The 18,910-nt window shown below is 45.5% G+C and overlaps 1 long non-coding RNA gene across 1 annotated transcript in view; it reads right to left on the bottom strand.

Annotated features, from left to right (window-relative positions):
- The window catches only part of LOC121821359 (uncharacterized), a 44,083-nt gene extending 29,875 nt beyond the window's left edge, over nt 1-14,208 (bottom strand). The window contains exon 1 of the long non-coding RNA XR_013043157.1: nt 13,988-14,208. This is a non-coding gene — a long non-coding RNA (uncharacterized LOC121821359). The remainder of the gene's footprint in view (nt 1-13,987) is intronic.
- Between the last annotated feature and the right edge of the window lie 4,702 nt (nt 14,209-18,910).

Below are 18,910 nucleotides of genomic sequence, written 5' to 3'. Positions count from 1 at the left end.
CAACCCAAGCATTCAAAAACTCCAAAACAAAAAACAACAAAAACAGGGGTTGGACCCAGCATCCTCTCCTTGAATCGGAGTTTGGGGCGACCTGGGTGTTGGGGTGCAGAGCACCTGCAGCTCTGTGCAGGGCGGTGGGGCCGGGAACGGGAGGAGCAGCTCCATGCGGGTCTCCTGATTCGGGTGGTTTTCCTGCGCTGGCCCCGGCAGAAATCTTCAAAGGCACGAGAGGAATGAGCGAGGTTACAGGGGCGCATTATCAGCCGCTCGCCCCCTTTCACTAGCAGGACCATAATCCCCTCTTTGTGCTCGCTGCAAGAGCCCAGAGCCACTTGTAATTCCTCTCCCTTTTCCAGGTCCGCCGTGGAGACCCGCCTGGCTCTCAAGTCCCTCGATCCTGCACGGGGCAGCGCCGGGAGGGTGGCGGATTCCAGCGTGGCCCTCGGCCCACACAGCCGCGGGCGGGCAGCGATTCCCACACTCTCTGCCCGAGGGTGGCGATGCATTCAGATGAGCAGAGGAAGTGGCTCAGCCAGGGCCTGGGGCAGGCAGAGGCGATGACGCCTCTCATCTGAATCCTTCAACGAAAACACTTTCAGGATTCTTAAAAGCGAAAGTGGCATTGCTCAAACAAGCAAACAGCCCGCTGAATCCACACTAGAGGCGCCCGGGGGAAAGTACTAACGTGAGCTCACTTTCGGATCTGCTTAGGGCTCAGGATTCCAGGAATTGGTCCAAAACTTCCTCGCGTGAGTAGAATGCGGGAATGGGAATTTCCTACTCTAGGGACAACTCTTGGTCTGTAACCGTCCACCGGATGCTACAAGGTAAAATTAAAGAAAAAGTAGGTCCCCGGTAGAAAAAAATGGTGAGGGAGCTTCTCTAGGCGCCAGGCCTAGCTGGGCACTGTTAATCTCTCACAATTCCCGGTGTGAGACACATGTTATTACTTCTCTTTTGCAGATGACACCAGAGCATGCACGCATACATATACATACATGTGTGTTTGTACACGTATACATATATGCACATATATGCGTATGTATACATACAGACATCTCAGTGATATCCGTCACATCCAGGACCCTACAGGCTAGTTTAGAACCCTGTATAGCTCGTTTCCAGACCAGGTGCCCAGCCCAGAGGTTTTCAGCAAACTCACCTGAAAGGAGAACCACCACCACCCCACCCCACCCCACCCCACCCCACCCCACCCCGGAAGGCTTGCTCCTATTTGCAAAACAAGGCTACAGGGCAGGCCCTTGGGAATTTACCTGGTTTCAGGTGAATTCCAGCACCTATTCTCTGAGCCCTAGTTTCTTTAACAAAGCTGAGCATGATCACTGTTGACTTTTCAGGAATGTTGTGGAAATCAGGGTGTTAAGTACTTTGCCAAGTAGAAAGCACCTCTCAACTGTAATTTCACATTGTCCTAGTGAATGGAGGCCCTAATCTCCATCCCTGGAGAAGGCCACCAGTGTGTCTCATCACCCCTCAGAGACACTTCTGCCTACTTTATGGATTATACAGACGATGGGAAATCTCGTTCCAAGTACCCAGCGCCCCATGCTTTATTAGAATTCTTTCTTCAACATGTTGAATTTGGGTTGCTTCCCACAGGCACGTCCTTGTAACTTAGAAACAAATTACTAGGCATCGTGTTGGGTTTCTGGTTAATATCCTAGACCAGAAGAGGAATTTCTCTGTTAGGCGTGGGGACAGCTGGAGAAGGACCAGCTCTCCTCCTTAGCCGCCTACCCAAGTCATGGTATACAGGAATTCTGGTGAGACTTTCTTGGGTCCATAGTGCCTTTTAAATTCCTCTGTGAGGATGCATTCATGGACATCCTTCTGCAAAGGAAGAGAAAACGTGCACAGCCCTGAGCACAGCTGGCTTGAGAATCTATGTGTCCCCTGCACACAGTGGAAAGCAAGAATTTCTCGGGATTCTAGAACCAGCATGGGAAGATCTAGCCCAAGCAGGGGAGTGCGTCTGGGAGAAACGCCTTCTGTCAGGTCCAGGGGAGCGAAAGGCTGCAAGGCTAGGGCTGTTGTCTTGCTCCAGTTTAGAAATGTCCCCCAGAGCCGAGTGCTGCGCCATTGGCACGTGGCAATGTTTGGTACCTGAGTTTGGTAGATGGGATCCAGTGAAGCAAGTTGGCCACTGAAGGCATGGAGCGGGCGTCCTGACTCCAGCCCTTTCCTCCGTCTTTGCCTCCCTGACGCTGTGAGGAGAACATCCCACCATGACACTGTGCCACCACACAGCCAAGGCAACAGGGGAATATGACCATGGAGTGAACCTCTGGATCCATGAGTCAAAGCAAACCTTTCCTTCCTTAGCACTTGTTTGTCTTGGGTACTTGGTCACAGTGATGAAATTTAGCTAACAGGTCTGTTGCCTGAGGCGAGACTATCCACAACCTATGAACCCTGATTACCTTGTCAGGAAGAAAAGTTACATCTTTCGGGAAAATAGAATTCTTTATTTACTATAAAACTGTAAATTCTCAAATAAAGAATAGTTCCTTTGACTTCACAAGTCACATTTCCCATGTTACTCTACTAATCAGAGAACTTTGATATAAACTTGTTCTTTTTGGTGAAGGTATGAGCGTTCCTGATGTATACGGCCACACTATCTTACATTGTGATGTTCTGCAACCCTGACTTAATAAATTCTCTGTTATTATACTGTATATTCTAGGTGCTGTATCTGTATTGTGGAACATCAAAAATATAAATAAATAAGATAGTAAAGGTTTCTGAACACTAGCTGAGACCTGAGCCTTAACCAACACCAAAGGAACAGAATTACATATTAATGTATGTTAATTAATTAATATTAATGACATATTTGCTCCAGAGAACTTGAAGCTACTTCAGAAGCAGAGAGTTTGTCAATGTAGCTGAAACAATCAAGGAAGTTAACACTCTTCCAAAACCAAGCAATGTTCCATCTCTTGGTGAATATCATGTCCCGACAGCCACTGCCCTGGTTCAGCTGCCTCCCTCTGCCGGATCCACCCAGCCCCAGCCTTGAGACTCCTCTTGCTTTAGATTCACAGGTTGCATCTGCTTTGTTTATGTTTTTAACGGCTTTTAAAATATTTAATGTAACTGAATGTCACTTCACTTTGACTCTGGATCCCCAGTTACCTATGAGGACATACACACAAGAACCAAATATCTTTTGTTAACATATTTTTTTGTGGCAATACTCATTATATTATGCAAAGTGTCCTGCTACTTCCCCTTTGCTTCTTATATTCTTGGACATTTTCCCATGTCAGTACTTAAATTATATTGTCCTTAAATGGAAATACCATGCTGAGAAGACTAACTTAGTTAATCCGTGTAAGTCATATAAAACAGTGTCTAAAAAGAATTTTGTTTCAGATAACTTACAAAATTGTCTCTTGGGGTTCTAAATTCAGAATACCTTCTTGGCAGAGCAGGGTCACAGTAATCAGATGCAGTCATATTTGGAGCTGTCTTAGTTGCTCTACTGAAAAGCCCTTTTTTCCACAGTGAAAGCCAGGAAGGTAAGTGCCACTGTCCAAATATTTTCCATTATGAAAGCAGGAGACCAGACAGACAGCACTCGGGTTGGTGCCACCTGAAGCTAAATTATCACTTAATATACATAGAGAACAGCTGATGTCCAGAAGTGAGCATCAAGCTTCTTGCTAACATGATGAGCAATGGCCATCTGTCCCCACAAAGCCAGGCAGCGTGACCTTCAGGCCCAGGCACTGCCAGCATCCCTCTTTCCCCATGATGAAGGATGGGAGAGAGAGCGAGAAGAGGCCTGAAGAATTTTCTGTAATTGGCAGCAACAAAGACAAAGTTCTCGTCCCTGTTATATTACAAGAATTTTCAAAACAAAACAGCACACAGCAGCCGCAGAGAAAGCAGCAACAGGAATCTGGGCAAAAGTTAAAGCACAGAGCTGAGTGATTCTGTTTTCCTTATAGGGAGATAATGCACATAATTAATATGCACTCAAAGAGCAAAACGGGATGCATGCATTATGCTAGAAATTCCTTCATGTTTCATTAATCTAAACTACATGAAAATATTAAGCTGGAACAAAAGGCACAGAGCAAAACCTCCTACCACCAAACGACTACTGACAAACAGCATCTGACACTCGGAGGTGACTGCTGTTGTTGGCATAAAGTACACACTCGTAGAAATAGGTGGGGGCAAATCACTGCAAAGATACAACCTTGCAGGCAAGGAGCTGGTGCTTTAGAATGACTCATTAAATCCTTATGTGAATTGAACGCATTCCCCCATTTGTCTGTCAACTGAATGCATTCTTCGCTGTGTCTGTCATACAGGGATCATTAGCATCATCCGAACAAAAAAAAGGCTTCCTCTCAGTGGGACTCCACCATCGGACAGAGAGTGAGATAACCACGTCCAAGATCAACACCACCAGACATCATATAATGTTTTTCAAAGCCAATGCCGTTCTCATGGTATCTAACAAACATGGATGTAGCCTGTTATTTTTGTAAAGAACTCCATTTTTTCCATAACCTTTTGCTTAGCTCTTGGGATTTTTCAGATTCTTAAAAAATATGTGTCATTTCTTAAGAACTTGGTTTGACACATTTAAAGAAACAGGAAACATTATAGATAGCAGTAGATATATTGTCATGGTTGGTTGACAATTAATAGATAGTTTAAAACAGCTAGTATAGCAGATCCTCAATGCTCCTAGCACAAAAAACTGCTGAATATCTATGGTGACAGATACGCTAATTACTCTGATCTGATCATTACATATTACATACAGTACATGTCATACTGTGCTCATAAATAGGTAGAATTACTATGTGTCAACTGAAAACAAAAATATACTTTAAAAACCCATAAGAAATAGGAACACATAAGATAGGAATCAATTGTTTTCTTAGCCTGTGTTAGATTGTAAGGAAGAGAACACTTCACCACAGTGAAAGCCATAAAGATTAATCATTGTTGGACCTGGGGTGTAGTTCAGTGGTAGATTGATAGTATAGCATGCTCAGGTCTCTAGGCTTGATTCCCCCCAATATCATAAAAGAACAAAGATTATTCATTATTTCCCCTAAAGAGTCTGAAGGAGGCATTGCTTCAGGGAAGGTAGGTGCTCTAGAATAATGCCTCTCTTTTCTCTTCTCTTATGCTCTGTGTACTGGTTTTCCATGGAAATGTTTGTCATCTCAGACTCCAAAGCAGGCTAACAATACTCCATGTACCCTAAGATCTTACTGGCATCGCAACAAGTAAGAAAAGGTAGAGGCAAAAGTTTTGTTCTTCCTCCTTTTTTTTGTTTATTTGTTTGGTTTTGCTGATGTTGTTGTTAGCAGGACTACCTATCTAACCCAGGCTGCTTTCAAATCCAAAATCTTCCTGCTTCTGCCTTTTCAATGTGAGAATTAGAAACTGTGGGTCACTGTGGTGATGCCCTAGGTTCTCTTTTGATTCAGGAGGGGATGTTCTCTGTAAATTTACCCTTGTGTATTCTTTATTTTTCTCCTCACACTCACCAAATACCCAACAGAAGCAACTTATGGAAGGGAAGATCGACTTTGGCTCACGGTTTTAGAGGTATCAGTCAGTCACGGTGGAGAAGACCTGGTACAGCATGTCAGCTCACACCAAAGTAGCCAGAGACAGAGAAAGGGGGACTAGAGGGTAAGGACACACCCATTGAACAACTTCCTCCAAAGGCCCTACCTTCTAATAATGCCACTGTCTTATGAGTCGGTTGAAGGACTGATGCACTGATTAGGTCAGAGCCCTCAGGATAGAATCATCTCTGGAAACAAAGTCACAGAAACACCCAGAGCTGTGCCTCACTAACCTCTTACAGGCCTATTGATCCAATCAAATTGATAGCTAATACTAACCATCACACCTTCTATGCCATTGGTGACAAAGTCTCAGGTCCATCTGCAAACCAATCACTGTCACAATGAAAAGGAGCTTCTATTAATCACAATTGACTCTTGAGATGAAATCCCAACAGCCACCCAGAGTGAAGATGTGGGCAAAGGCTTCTGGGAAGATGAAGAACACTATCTCAATGTCTAACCCAACAGACCAGGCCTCATTTCCTCCCCGTGCTTCAAAACATCTTGTATCAAGAGGAACTGCCAGGATGTAGACAACAAAGAAGTCCCATGTAACATAGCCATGCGTGGGGTGGGAATTTATATTAAAAGTCTGCTTTTATGTCTTTTCAGGCATTTCCCTGTGGTTTTTCATCATTCTAATGTCCACCTTCTGCAGTTTTTCTGTCACCTGTCAGCACCTCTCTGTTAACTCTTAGGGCTAGCTCTGGCCCTTCTTTCATAGCACATCCTATGTCTGAATACCTTTGCGTGGATCAATCTTACCATTTGAATTCTTTTCCACTACAAAAATTGGAAACTCAAGTGAGTCTACTTAGGGATATTCAATTCAAAGTGATATTGTCGAAAGGTGCCTTCAGATTCCGGTATCAGAACTGCCCATAGAAAGACCATCTGGGCAACTTCCCCCAGCAGTAACAGCTGTATGACCCAGCAGCGGAGGCATTTACCTGAGGGCAGAAAGACAATGGTCTTTGAAAGAAGGGTTCTTGTCTGACCACCCAGTGGCTGACAGCTACTTTCTGCCTCTCCCCCCAGCTCAGCTACTTTCTGCCTCTCCCCCCAGCTCAGCTCTACGCTAGGTGTCAGGTTCAAGGCTGACCTATGTCAGGATATGTTCAAGCAACTGCATTCCCAAGCTTTGCACTTATTGTTTGCCCCATCTCCTTGTAAGACCTTATAAGGACACTGTTGACCACCCCACAAAGGAAAGTGAAATAAAACCAGACGTGTGTCATTTGACAAAGAAGGCAGTATTTGAAATTTGGATTCTACTCTGTGAGTACGCCAAGACGATTTAGGTCTCCACACCCAAGGTTGACCTTACCTGGCAGGCCAGGGGAGAGAGCATAACCTTGAGGTCCAAGTGTGGCTGTCTCTATCTTGCTCTCAACCTTTGGGGCTGCAGCTGAGACCAGGTTGCAGTGCACCAACTAAATCTTCACAATAAGAAGGAGGTGTCAGTTTAGCTTACTGTAAGTCTAGGGGTCTACCTCCAGCTCACCTTCCCATGTCGGAGGCCATCCGCAACAGAACAATCAAAGGGAGTTCCGTGTGAGGAACCAAAGGCTGATTGCATCTGAAGACTCTCGAGCACTGGTTCTCAATGTTCCTAATGCTGCAGCTTTAATACAGTTCCTCACGGTGTGGTGACACCCAACCATCACAGAGTTGAGACCCACAGGTTGAGAACCACTGTTCTAAAGCAATCTATCTTCAGCAGGGGTGATGTGCTCCCCCTCCTCCTCCTTCCACCCCATCCGTATCCCCATCCCCATTCCAGGGAACACATGGCAATGCCTAGACATGTTTCAGCTGTCACAATTAGGGGAGGCAGCAACACTGGAATGGAGGAGGTAGAAGCCGAGGTGTCGCTGAATACTCGACAATGCAGAAGCCAGGTCTCGTGGCAAGGAATTCACTGGCCCAAGTGTCCCTCATGCTGTAGCTAAGAAGCCTTGCCCTAGATGGAGACAGTGGCCCGGATGGAAGGGAAAACACGGGCTTGGGGCATATGGGGAAGAGGACAGGGCTGCAAAGGTCAGCATTGATCTCTACAGCTCTAGGGATGGTGCCAGCACATCATGGTCAGAGTGTGTGGTAGAGCAAAATGACTTCTCTCCTTGCTGGAAAACCAGAGAGAGAGAGAGAGAGAGAGAGAGAGAGAGAGAGAGAGAGAGACAGACAGAGAGACAGAGACAGACGGAGATTGGAGTGCCAGTGTCTTCTAGTGGCCAGAAGGCCTCTCAAGAGACATCAGTGTTGACAGCTTCTCCACCCCTCTACAGCCACACTGGGGGAACTTAGGCCTACAGCACCCCCCCCTTCCTTGCTTATTACCACACTAGGCATCACAGCACAGGTAAGGAAGGCCCAGGATGGACACAATTCCTCAGGAGCTGAAGTATTGCCACCGTTTTCCTTCTACACCAGAAAGTCAAACCACGGGTGTGAAAGTTCTTGAGTGACTTTGCACAGACAGAGCCAGGAATCTATCTTCACGAATTTTCTTAAGGCATCACCGCTCTGCTATCGCTCCTACATAGCTATGGGTGCACGACACACCGAGTTTTGACAACTGGGAACCAGCACTAGTTAGCCGAGAGACAGGCTGACCGGGCTTCACTTCCCAGCTGTCGTACTTGCTAGCAAGGCCTTGCCCTTGCAATCCTTTTGCTGCTGGTTCCTCACCTGGTGATGAAGAGGCCTCTAGTTGTTATGGGGGCTAGTGAAATGAAATGCTTTGTAAAGATTAGGGTTTCCGTAAATGTCAGCCTTCTGTGCACAGAGATGCAACTCGTGGGACGGGAACAAACCTGACTTTTTTACTAATTTTACCTGTATTCTTGTGCGCATGCGTGCGTATTCTTGTGCGCATGTGTGTGTGTGTTCTCATTGTAGAAAAAGAACTATGAACCTTTCTGTTCTCATAGCAGGACTGATGTACATGTCACCTTGCTTTCTGCTCCATGCATCTGTTGGGGTGTTTTCTGTTGCAAGCAAGCTTTAGGCTTTCCAGAGCATCTTTTCTCATTCTGGTGTCAATGGGTGACTAAACCATGGTCATGCCATCAAGAGCTCCACTACTTCCTTCCTCCTGCTCTCTCATGCCCAGCGTGGTTGTTTTTGGGTTTCAGGAGTATTGTTTTCCAGTCACAAGATTACTGTAAGTAGCTCTGAGACTTGTATCGTTATGCAATAGCATTAGAGGGCTAGAAAAACAGAGAGTCTCTTTGCTATTTGCTTTTGAAAATCCTAAAATCCATTTGTAGGAGGTCACTTCTGGGCCATCTTCCTTTCATATGTAACTGCCCAGAACTGTGTCACATGTTTATGATTAACCAATCACTGGCCAGAGTAATGACCTGACAGGAATGGCTTAGACCAATCAGGATTCACCCTGGGAGTATGGAAGAGTACAAAGACACTAGAGAATGAAGAGATAAGCAACGGTCAACTCCAACATCCAAAGCATTATATCTAGGCTAAGATGTATGCTCTTTAATCTTCACCCTCAGTTTGACTGAACTTAGGATCATGCAGAGATTGGTGAGGCACACTCTGGGCTTGTGTGTCAAAGCGTTTCCAGAGAGGATTAACTGAGGTGAGAAGACCCTCCCTTGATAAAGGCAACACCATCTTCATGCTGGTGGAGTACTCAGGAGAAAGACATGTCACACCCCCTTCTCTCTGCTTCCTGTCGGTCATTGGCAGAGAAGCAAATGAAGTCAAGTGGCAAGAGGTCGAGGACAGAAATCTCTGAAGCCAGGAAAGTTGTTTTTCTTTCTTTTTTTTTTCTCATCACAGCAATGAGAAAAGTAGCTCATATTGACACCGTGAGAGTCCCCTCCATGCTGTCCCCGATGCTGGGTAAGTACCACACGTAGTAACTGCATACAGTGATGACATCAAGTGTGAGCTTGGGATTGCTTCTAAACAGCTCATCAGAAAAGTTCACGTCCTCGGTCTCTTGACTATCCCTTCTCCCATGGTCCTGTCATGTTTCTGACAGATTCCATTTCAATTTTTATCAAAATAATTACGCTCATATTTTTACTCACTTTTAAACTGAACAATTCAAAAGAAACAAGGAAAAAGTTAAAAAAAATCACTACAAATCCCACTGCTCCAGACTAATCGATATTAAGATTTGATTAGCATGATTGGAGGCATCTCTGTCCATGTGAAACGAATACCAAAATAGAGATACATTTAATCCAGTGGTTTTTGAAAGAAAGGTTCTTGTCTGACCATTTAGGGACCAACAACCACTTTCTGCCTCTACTTCCCTTCCTCCTTCCCTCCCTCCCTCCTTCTCTCCTTCCCTCTCTTCCTTCTGTCCTTTCTTTCCTCCCTCCTTCCCTCCCTCCCTCCCTTCCTCCCTCCTTCTCTCCTTCCCTCTCTTCCTTCTGTCCTTTCTTCCTCCCTCCCTCCTTCCCTCCCTCCCTCCTTCCCTCCCTCCCTCTCTTCCTTCTGTCCTTTCTTCCCTCCCTCCCTCCTTCCCTCCCTCCCTCCCTTCCTTCTTCCTTCTCTCCTTCCCTCTCTTCCTTCTGTCCTTTCTTCCCTCCCTCCCTCCCTCCTTCCCTCCCTCCCTTCCTCCTCTCACTCCCTTCCTTCTGTCCTTCCTTCCCTCTCTTCCTTCTGTCCTTTCTTCCCTCCCTCTCTCCTTCCCTCCCTCCCTTCCTCACTCCCTTCCTTCTGTCCTTCCTTCCCTCTCTTCCTTCTGTCCTTTCTTCCCTCCCTCCCTTTCTCCCTCCCTCCCTTTCTCCCTCCCTCCCTTCCTCCTCTCACTCCATTCTTCTGTCCTTCCTTCCCTCTCTTCCTTCTGTCCTTCCTTCCCTCCCTCCTCCTTCCCTCCCTCCCTTCCTTCCTAAGTGTAAGTTGCTTTCATCATTTGTCATAGCAACAAGAAAAGCAATTAATTCACTGTCTGAGAGCAGTGGCTCCCGAGCAGACTCCCTGCATTCTCTTCCCTGCATTCTCCCTGAATCAGGCAAATGGTGACCGGATTGCTGTCTAGCCATATGCTGCAATTCCTTATTCCGGGCTTTGCTGGGATACTCCTTTCTCACGGCCTAACCAGACCTCTTCAGAAGTCGTGGCCAACATCTTTCCATCTCATTGCTGTCAATTCTCTTTTCCTCCACAGCACCTACCTCTTCCCAGGTGGCTCCGATTTGACAAACTGACAAAATTTGACAAATTGACAAAAACTAACCAACACAGTCCCACCAGGACTGAATAAAAAAGGGAGTAGTCGGGGGCAAGCTGAGGACTTACACTCAGCTCATTCTGCTTCCTGACTGATGACACAACCTGACCAGCTGCCTCATACTCCTGCTACCAAGACCTCTGCAACATGATGACTCCACCAGACTGTGAGCCAATATAACCCCTTCCTTCTTTACACTGCCTTTTTTGGTTTGGTTAGTTTGTTGCTTCTGTTGTTGTTGTTTTGAGACAAGGCCTCACTGTGTAGTCTTGGCTGGCCTGGAGTTTGTTCTAGAAAACAGACTGGCCTCAATCTCTTAGTGATTTCTCTGCCTCCTGGATGCTGGGACTAAAGGCATGTGCCACCATGCCTAGCCTTAAACTGCTTCTTGCGAGGCAATTAATTGGTCACCATAATGAGAAAGTAACTATCGCTCACTGTTTGCTAATCATGGACAGCTGGTGGCCTTCAAGCCCCTGCACCCTTTAATAGAAAATATGTCTTGCCGGACAGTGGTGCATGTACCACCACCCCAGCACTCAAGGCAGAGGCAGGTGGAGCTCTGTGAGTTCGAGGTCAGCCCGGTTTACAACCAGAGCTGTTACACAGAGAAATCCTGTCTCAAAAAACTAGAAAAAAAATTTATATATTACACACACACACACACACACACACACACACACACACACACACACACACACGGTTTCACATGTATAACCATGTTTTAAAAAAAGATTTTGTATGTCTGGTGGTGATAATATTCGAACCCAGTACCTCGTATTTGTTGATCAGATGCTCTGTCACTGAACCTCACCCCTAGTCCCAAAAGATTTAAAGAGTTATTTAGAAGGATGGTATTTTCAATTTGTAAAAAGTCTGAGTTTATTCACTACTTGACAATTGATATTGATCAAAGGTTATGTGCTAGGTCCCGGGGATACATTATTGAACTTGATTTAACAGACTCTCCTTGGGAGAAGAAGGGGCAAAAAGGGCAAGCATTAACTAACACGCACCGTTTCGGTGGGCAACTCAACAGAAGAACTGCAAGCATTAACGGGGTCAGCGAGGAAGCCTCGCTGAGTCAGGGTTCAGGAAGGCTGTACTGCGAGAGGTCTGTTTAATGCGAGAGCCGAGGGAGCTGCGGTTTCTGTCCTTTAACTTGAAAACGTTCTATTGGTAGATTATTTTAACTTTCACAGTACATGCTGAGGACTGACAACCGGGGCCTGGTGCATGCTAAGCACATGCTCTACCACTGAGCTGCATCCCAGTCCAGAGTGAAGTAAACCTTTGCACGGAGGTGTGACACTGAATGTCGGTGCCCACAGGAGGGGTGACTGGACAGGAGGAATGACTTCTTGAAAACATTTGTCAGTGAGTTACAAATAAGGACAAGAAAAATAACCAGAGCTTCTCACTATGAAACAGAATGCACAAGGCTGAATATCCCCTTTGATAAGGAAGTCAATACACCTTCCCATTGGCTGGTCCAGTAGCTCCTAGCGTTGCCTGGTCGCGGGCTCAAGATGGAAGGGCCAGTTGCTTACACACAAATTGCCTTACACAATTGCTTTTCCTCAAATGAATCTTGAAGTCTTGCTTTTTATCATTCTGTTTATGTGAAAAGCGCCCCTATGTGTTTCTATTGATTTTCTACTCTGGCGACACAACTTTCCAGCTAAGGGAACACATACATAAACTCTAGAAATAAATGCTTCCTACATAATTGTTGCAGAAATATCGAGCTCATGTTCCCGAGACAAAAGGCTCTGCTGGTCACCATTGACAGAGTGAGGTCCCAGCCATCCCAGCAGAGTTTGCAACTGCGGCTTCCATTCACCAGCTCCTCCCAACCACCACCATTTCTGGTCCTTTAAGTACAACCGAACTCCTGGCTGAGTACCATCGAATCAGATAAGGTGCCGGGGTAGAGGGTGCATCTCAGAGGAAGGGAGTTTGCCTAGTACACATTAGGGCCAGGAACAGGGGAGATTGGGAGGGAAAATAAGAACAGAGAGCTCTGGGTTCCCTGGCCCTTGAAGAGATTCTAACTGCAGCGACAGTTACAATGGGAGTTGGAGAGTATGAATTTTGTCAGGGTCCTTGCTAAGTCATTCCAGCATGGGGCCTATGGCCAACAGCTTCTTCAAAGGGGCCTCATCCTGTCCGACCCCCTTTCATTTCCCCGAAGTGTTGTTCTGTCCTGACTCTCCTTGCCCTCTCCTCAAGTCCCCCAACTGCAAGCAGAACATCCTATTACTTTTTCTAGTCCCAACAAGAGGCTCAGAATCTCTTAATCATTTTTAAATGGTTGTAGAGTGAATTAAGAAATGAACAAATCAGGGGGAAAAAATGTCTTCACTCTTGTTTTGTTTTGAGAACAAACAGGTTTAAACGGGCCTGGTCCTTTGGCTCCCATAAATCTTCAAGAATCCCCTGTGCCCTTTTAGGGGTGGGAAGGCATCACCAAGCCATGAGGAGCTCTGGCTCCAGGTTCAACTCCAGAACGTCGGTGTAGTTTGTGGCTTCCACTAGGAGTGTGTCGCCCTAGACTTCACCATCAACAGATTTTTATAGTTGCACAGACTCACGGGCCTGAGATTGTAGGTTCTGAATAATATCAAATTCCAACGAAAGAGAAATGTGTTGTTTTGGGAATCTTAGCAAGGTCCTACCCATACGTTTCTCTCCTGGCTTCTACAAACACCACGAGGAACCTAATTTTCCTCCTAAAAACTCGTTGTTGAATTAGCCGTGTCTGGATAGTTTTACATTAGAATCTTCTGGACTCCTCAGTCATGGGAGGACTAAAGAAGAAATAAACCAGGGAAGCAATTGTGTAAACAAGAGGAATAGACAAGGGCTAAATGCGGGTTCTGTGGGCAGAAAGGCAGCCTCGGCTGCGCTTCTGTCGCAGCCCTGGGTTGGGACCGAATAAATGGGAGGCAATAGTGCCCCTTCCCCAAACTACAAATGAAAAGCAAGCCTAGGACGTAGCTGTTTAGGAATGCCTGCATTGCGATGCGTATTCACCATGGCCCTGCTTAAGCCTCGCTGCGGACGCGTTCACAATATAAACAGGAAGGATTAGAGTGACCCGCGTCCCCAAAGACTGCGGCAGCCCGGGAAAAGCTCCGGTTACCTTGCATCCTGCGCAGCCTGCCCCTTGATGACAAATGCCCCAGATTCGAGCATTCTTTTGTAGTTCATGGGAAAGCAGGCTAATCCGTGCCAGCCCGCCCGCACACAGCCCAGCTCCATTCAGCGCTCCCGCACAATGCGCTCTCTGGCGCCCGGCAGCCCGCAGCCGCAGCTCCTCCACCGCGACCTGGCCCGACCCGCGCTGCCCGTTCTGCTGCTTCCACTCCACGTGCGGGGCTGCCGCTGCAGAGAGGGTGGGAGCGCAGCGTGGGAAAGTCTGCACCGAAAAAACAAAACCAAAAAAAAAAAGCCCCAAATCCAAGACATGGCAGGCTGGCCTTCTCCTTCCAAGAATTCGGGCTGGGCCTCTGTGTTCCACCTACCACCCCCCCCCCCATTTTTAAACCTTTCCATCCATTTCCACCCTTTCCCACCCACCCTTTCCCATTCCTTTGCTTTATTAGTTTCTCTGTCTCTGTCTCTCTGTCTCTCTGTCCCGTCCCGTCCCCCCAGCCACATCCCTAGCCCTCCATTAGCATTTTAAACATGCCAGGCCATGGGAGCTTTTCTGGAGTTAGTATCTCTGTAAAGGAGGCACATTTCACGGATGAGGACACTAAGGCACAAATAAGCCCTGTGGGTACTGAAGATGGAAGCTGGTCCCTTAAGCTACAGGTTGCCTTGGCTGTTGACAGCACAGACCCACAGATCCATCCAACCTACAGCAGGAGTCAGTGCGCGCGCGCGCGCGCGCACACACACACACACACACACACACACACACACACACACACACACACACACAAACCGTGTTTTCGTCTCAACTACCTCCGTCAGAGAGAGAGGTCACATGCCAGTCAAAGGGAGTATAGACCCATGGTTGATTCACAGTTCACTGAAGCATTTGTTACCGGCAAAGATCTGCTTGTCCAGGGTGGGCATTCTCTTCAACGAGAGCCTCTGCTTCCACCACCTGCTCCAGGTTCTCCTACGGGAGTTCCCTCAACAAAGAAGTTGCAACTGTGAGCTGTAACCCAGCAAAATGGAGCAACCCACAGTCTCATTACAACCGAGGCTGAGTGGATGGATCACTCGGACCCAGCAGTTCTAGGCAGACTTGGGCAACACAGCAAGACCATGTCTGGTATCAGCATAACACTCACAAAACAGAGCTTTAAAAACATGAACCAAGCTTGGCACCGTGGCACAAGTCTTAATCTCTGCACAGTGGGGCTGAGGTGAGAGAATCAGCTCAGACCAGCTGGAGAGAAGTCATCAACAAAGCCATGAGCTGTCTACCTAGGCTATTTTTCAGTGCCATGGATGAAAGGAAGTTGGTCTACAGGAGCCTACTGATTGGCCTCAGTGTCTTGGAAAATGCCTGAAGTAGTGGGCCATGTACCTGGGAATAAGTGAAGAGTATAGAAGACAACCAGGAAGTATTCAGACTCTAGAAGGCCCAGGTAAATGGTTTAAGGGTTTTGGAGCATGATAGAAAACCAAGCTGAGTATGTTGAGGGTCAGGGAAACTTCACAAATGATTACAGGGATGAAATTATGAACTAAGGTTGTTAGCTCACTAGAGACTGGTGTGCTTAGCATGTCCAAGGTCCAGTAACACACACACACACACACACACACACACACACACACACACAATGAAATTAAACACCCAAAAGATTCCAAATCTTACCCCTGCAATAGCGTGGGAAGAAATAATAGTTAATAATATAGAGACTAGCTTTGTAGCTTTTATTTTATTATTATGGTGTATGTGCATGATGTGTGTTGGTGGGCGCTGGTGTGCATGTGGCGATCAAGGTTCAACTTTGTGGACTTGGTTCTTTCCTTCCACCCTTACGTGTGATGCCAGGGACTAAACTCAGGTTGCCAGGCTTGCCCATCACGTGTCTTTCCCCACCTAGCCTCTTAAACTGTGGGCATGATCACCCATGGGGTTTTATAATTGAGTGTGTGGGAATTCCACAACAATCAGCAACAGTTTTCTGAAATCAGAACGGACAGAAACGAATTACAAATAAAACCATAATGAAGCCAAAGTATCTCCTGGAGCAGTAGCTCACATGGCATCACACAACTTTCCTGCAGCCTTGGTTATGAACACAGAACATGGGTACTTTGCACTGTGGATGCCCTCATACCACACAATGCCAGCATACATGGCCTAGAATTCCTCGGCTCAGATTTGAGGCTATGATGCTATGAATTACAGTGTGTTTATTGCACACACCAAGCTTTCTGCTCTTCTAGTAACATAATGGTCTGATTGCAGAAAAAAGACTTTAGTAATTATTTTCCTGCCATCACTCCTCAGCATGTGTTACATTACTGTATCTTTGTATTGTGTTAGAATGTTGGATTTTTTAAAATTGTCATTTGAGGCCTGATTGCCCAGCAATAAAAAAAAAAGTGTTTGCCTTATAAGCAGGAGAATATAAATTCAAACACGCATTTATTTAAAAAGCTGTACATGGTGATACTTGCTTGTAATCCCAGCATAGGAGAGAAGACAAGAGGACCCCTGAGTCTCACTGGCCAGCCAGCCTTGCCTGTTTGGTGAGTTCCAGGACACACAGAGACCTCATAGGGAAACATAAAAGGTTGGCCGCGCTTGATGATGACACCATTTGTTCTTTGACCACGACAGGCACATACATGTGCATCAGCACACACAATGAACACACACACACACACACACACACACACACACACACACGCACGCAAGTTGCTGTTTTAGTGGCTGACTTGAATTCATAACAAATCATTAAATGAAAATTTGGCTTGGGATTAGGACAGAATGTCTAGCAGTTCCTGAAATGGCTCTAAACATACTTCTGCATTTTTGTACTATATGTTCATGTGAAGTGGTATTCTTAGTATTGACAAATATAAAATCAAAATATTGATCAGCCTTACAAATGTTGAGGAGGCTGGGGAGATGGCTCATTGTTTGTTAAAGTGGTTGCCACATAAGTGTGAGGACAGGGTGGGATCCACAGAAATGTGTGAGGCAGCCTCCAATAATTCCAGCATTGGAAGGTGGGTCCTAGGGCAAACCGGCTGCAAGAGGAGCTCTGTCTTTGAGCTTTGAGTTTGACTGACAGACCCTGCCTCAAGGATTAAGGTGGAAGAGCAATGGAGGATGATTCCCGCCATCAACCTTAGGTTTGTGCATGTGTATACACACACACACACACACACACACACACACACACACAGAATTGCAAGCGTGTGTGAATGTATAATCACACAAGTGTGTGCCCCTACAAATGCAAAAGCTTTCATACACACACATGCATAGTATACACACACACACAAAAAAAAAAAACAGAAAAGAAAAAAATAGAATTAAAAACATTGAAGATTTTCTATGTCCTTTGGGTATTCAGTCAAGATTTAACTCTTCATGTCAAAATGAGCACTCGCTAGGATGTAAATTTTCTTTCATCTTTGATAAATGTGGTGATATTATGTTCCCCAAAATATTGTGCACCCTAATAAACTTATCTGGGGTCAGAGAACAGAACAGCCACTAGATATAAAGGCTAGAAAATGGTGGCACTCACACCTTTAATCCTAGCATTCCAGAGGCAGAGATCTACCTGGATCTCTGTGTGTTCAAGGATAGAGCCAAGCATGGTGTCTCACGCCTTTAATCCCAGGGAGTGATGGCAGAAAGATGTATGAGGTGTGAAGACCAGAAACTAGAAGCATTTGGCTGGTTAAGCTTTTAGGCTTTTGAGACACAGTTCAGCTGAAATTCGTTCTGGCTGAGAATTGAGAGGCTTCCAGTCAAAGGAAACAGGATCAGCTGAGGAACTGGTGAGGTGAGGTGGCTGTGGCTTGTTCTGCTTCTCTGATCTTCTAGCGTTCACCCAAATACCTAGCCCTGGGTTTGTTCTTATTAATAAGACCATTTAAGATTCCTGCTACAGATAAACAATAAAATTATATTTATACCAAAGAATTGTCTTAAAACGAATTTCTTTAGGATTTATTGTCAGTAAACTTTTGATTTGTATACCTGTTTTATACACCCACTTTCCTTGGGGTTTCTAAAAATTTCTCAAGCAAAAGGAGTGTGAACAGAAAAAGTTTAGGATATTGAGAGCCTTCTCATATTGTTGTGGGGTACAAATGGAAACAAAGTTATGAGATACATTGGAATTATGTTTCGAAAGGCATAAAATGTATATGTTTTATCATATTGGTTCTATTTGTAGTTTTATCTTAAGGCATCTAAGAGAATTTAAGATTTCTCTTAAATCTGTCAAATAATTTAGGTACAGAAGTTAATTAAATATTGTTCACAACAGCACAAAAATAGATCTAGATATCCATCAACAAGGGATGGCTTAGTCAATTTATGGTAATCCATAAAAAGGGAAATTATAATATATTAATAATGGGACACACAGCACATTTTGAGAGTATGATAGCACAATACTTTTTTTTGGGGGGAGGGTAAAAAGAATACAGAAATATGTCTGAGGGGATAAACAAAAGTTGTGCTTAAGGACCAATGATTGTTTTGTTTCCGTGTGTGTGTGTGTGTGTGTGTGTGTGTGTTCTAATATTTCCCAATGGACCTTCAGTTCATACATACTATATGGATGATAAAGTGAAACAAACTTGCTTTTGAGTTAGGGTCTTCTATGTTGCCTAGGCTGACCCCAAACTCCTGGGCTCAAGTGATCAGCCCCCCAAAGTAGCTGTTCACCTCTGTGCCCCACTGAAGTATTTATTTTTAAAGAAAGAATTCGTGTTCCTGCTCCCCTGATGATGATAAACGAGAATGGTTTCTGATCGGAAAGGGGAACAGTCCTCCAAGTGAGTGACAATGCCCACCAGGCTTCAGAACGTTCATAACAGAATATGACTTTTGCTATCCCAGTGTCTGGTC

The sequence above is a fragment of the Peromyscus maniculatus genome, chromosome 11 (genome assembly GCF_049852395.1).
Source record: "Peromyscus maniculatus bairdii isolate BWxNUB_F1_BW_parent chromosome 11, HU_Pman_BW_mat_3.1, whole genome shotgun sequence".
Classification (NCBI taxonomy): Eukaryota; Metazoa; Chordata; class Mammalia; order Rodentia; family Cricetidae; genus Peromyscus; species Peromyscus maniculatus.
Note: the sequence above shows the minus strand (reverse complement) of the source record. Positions and strands in the feature narration are given on the sequence as shown.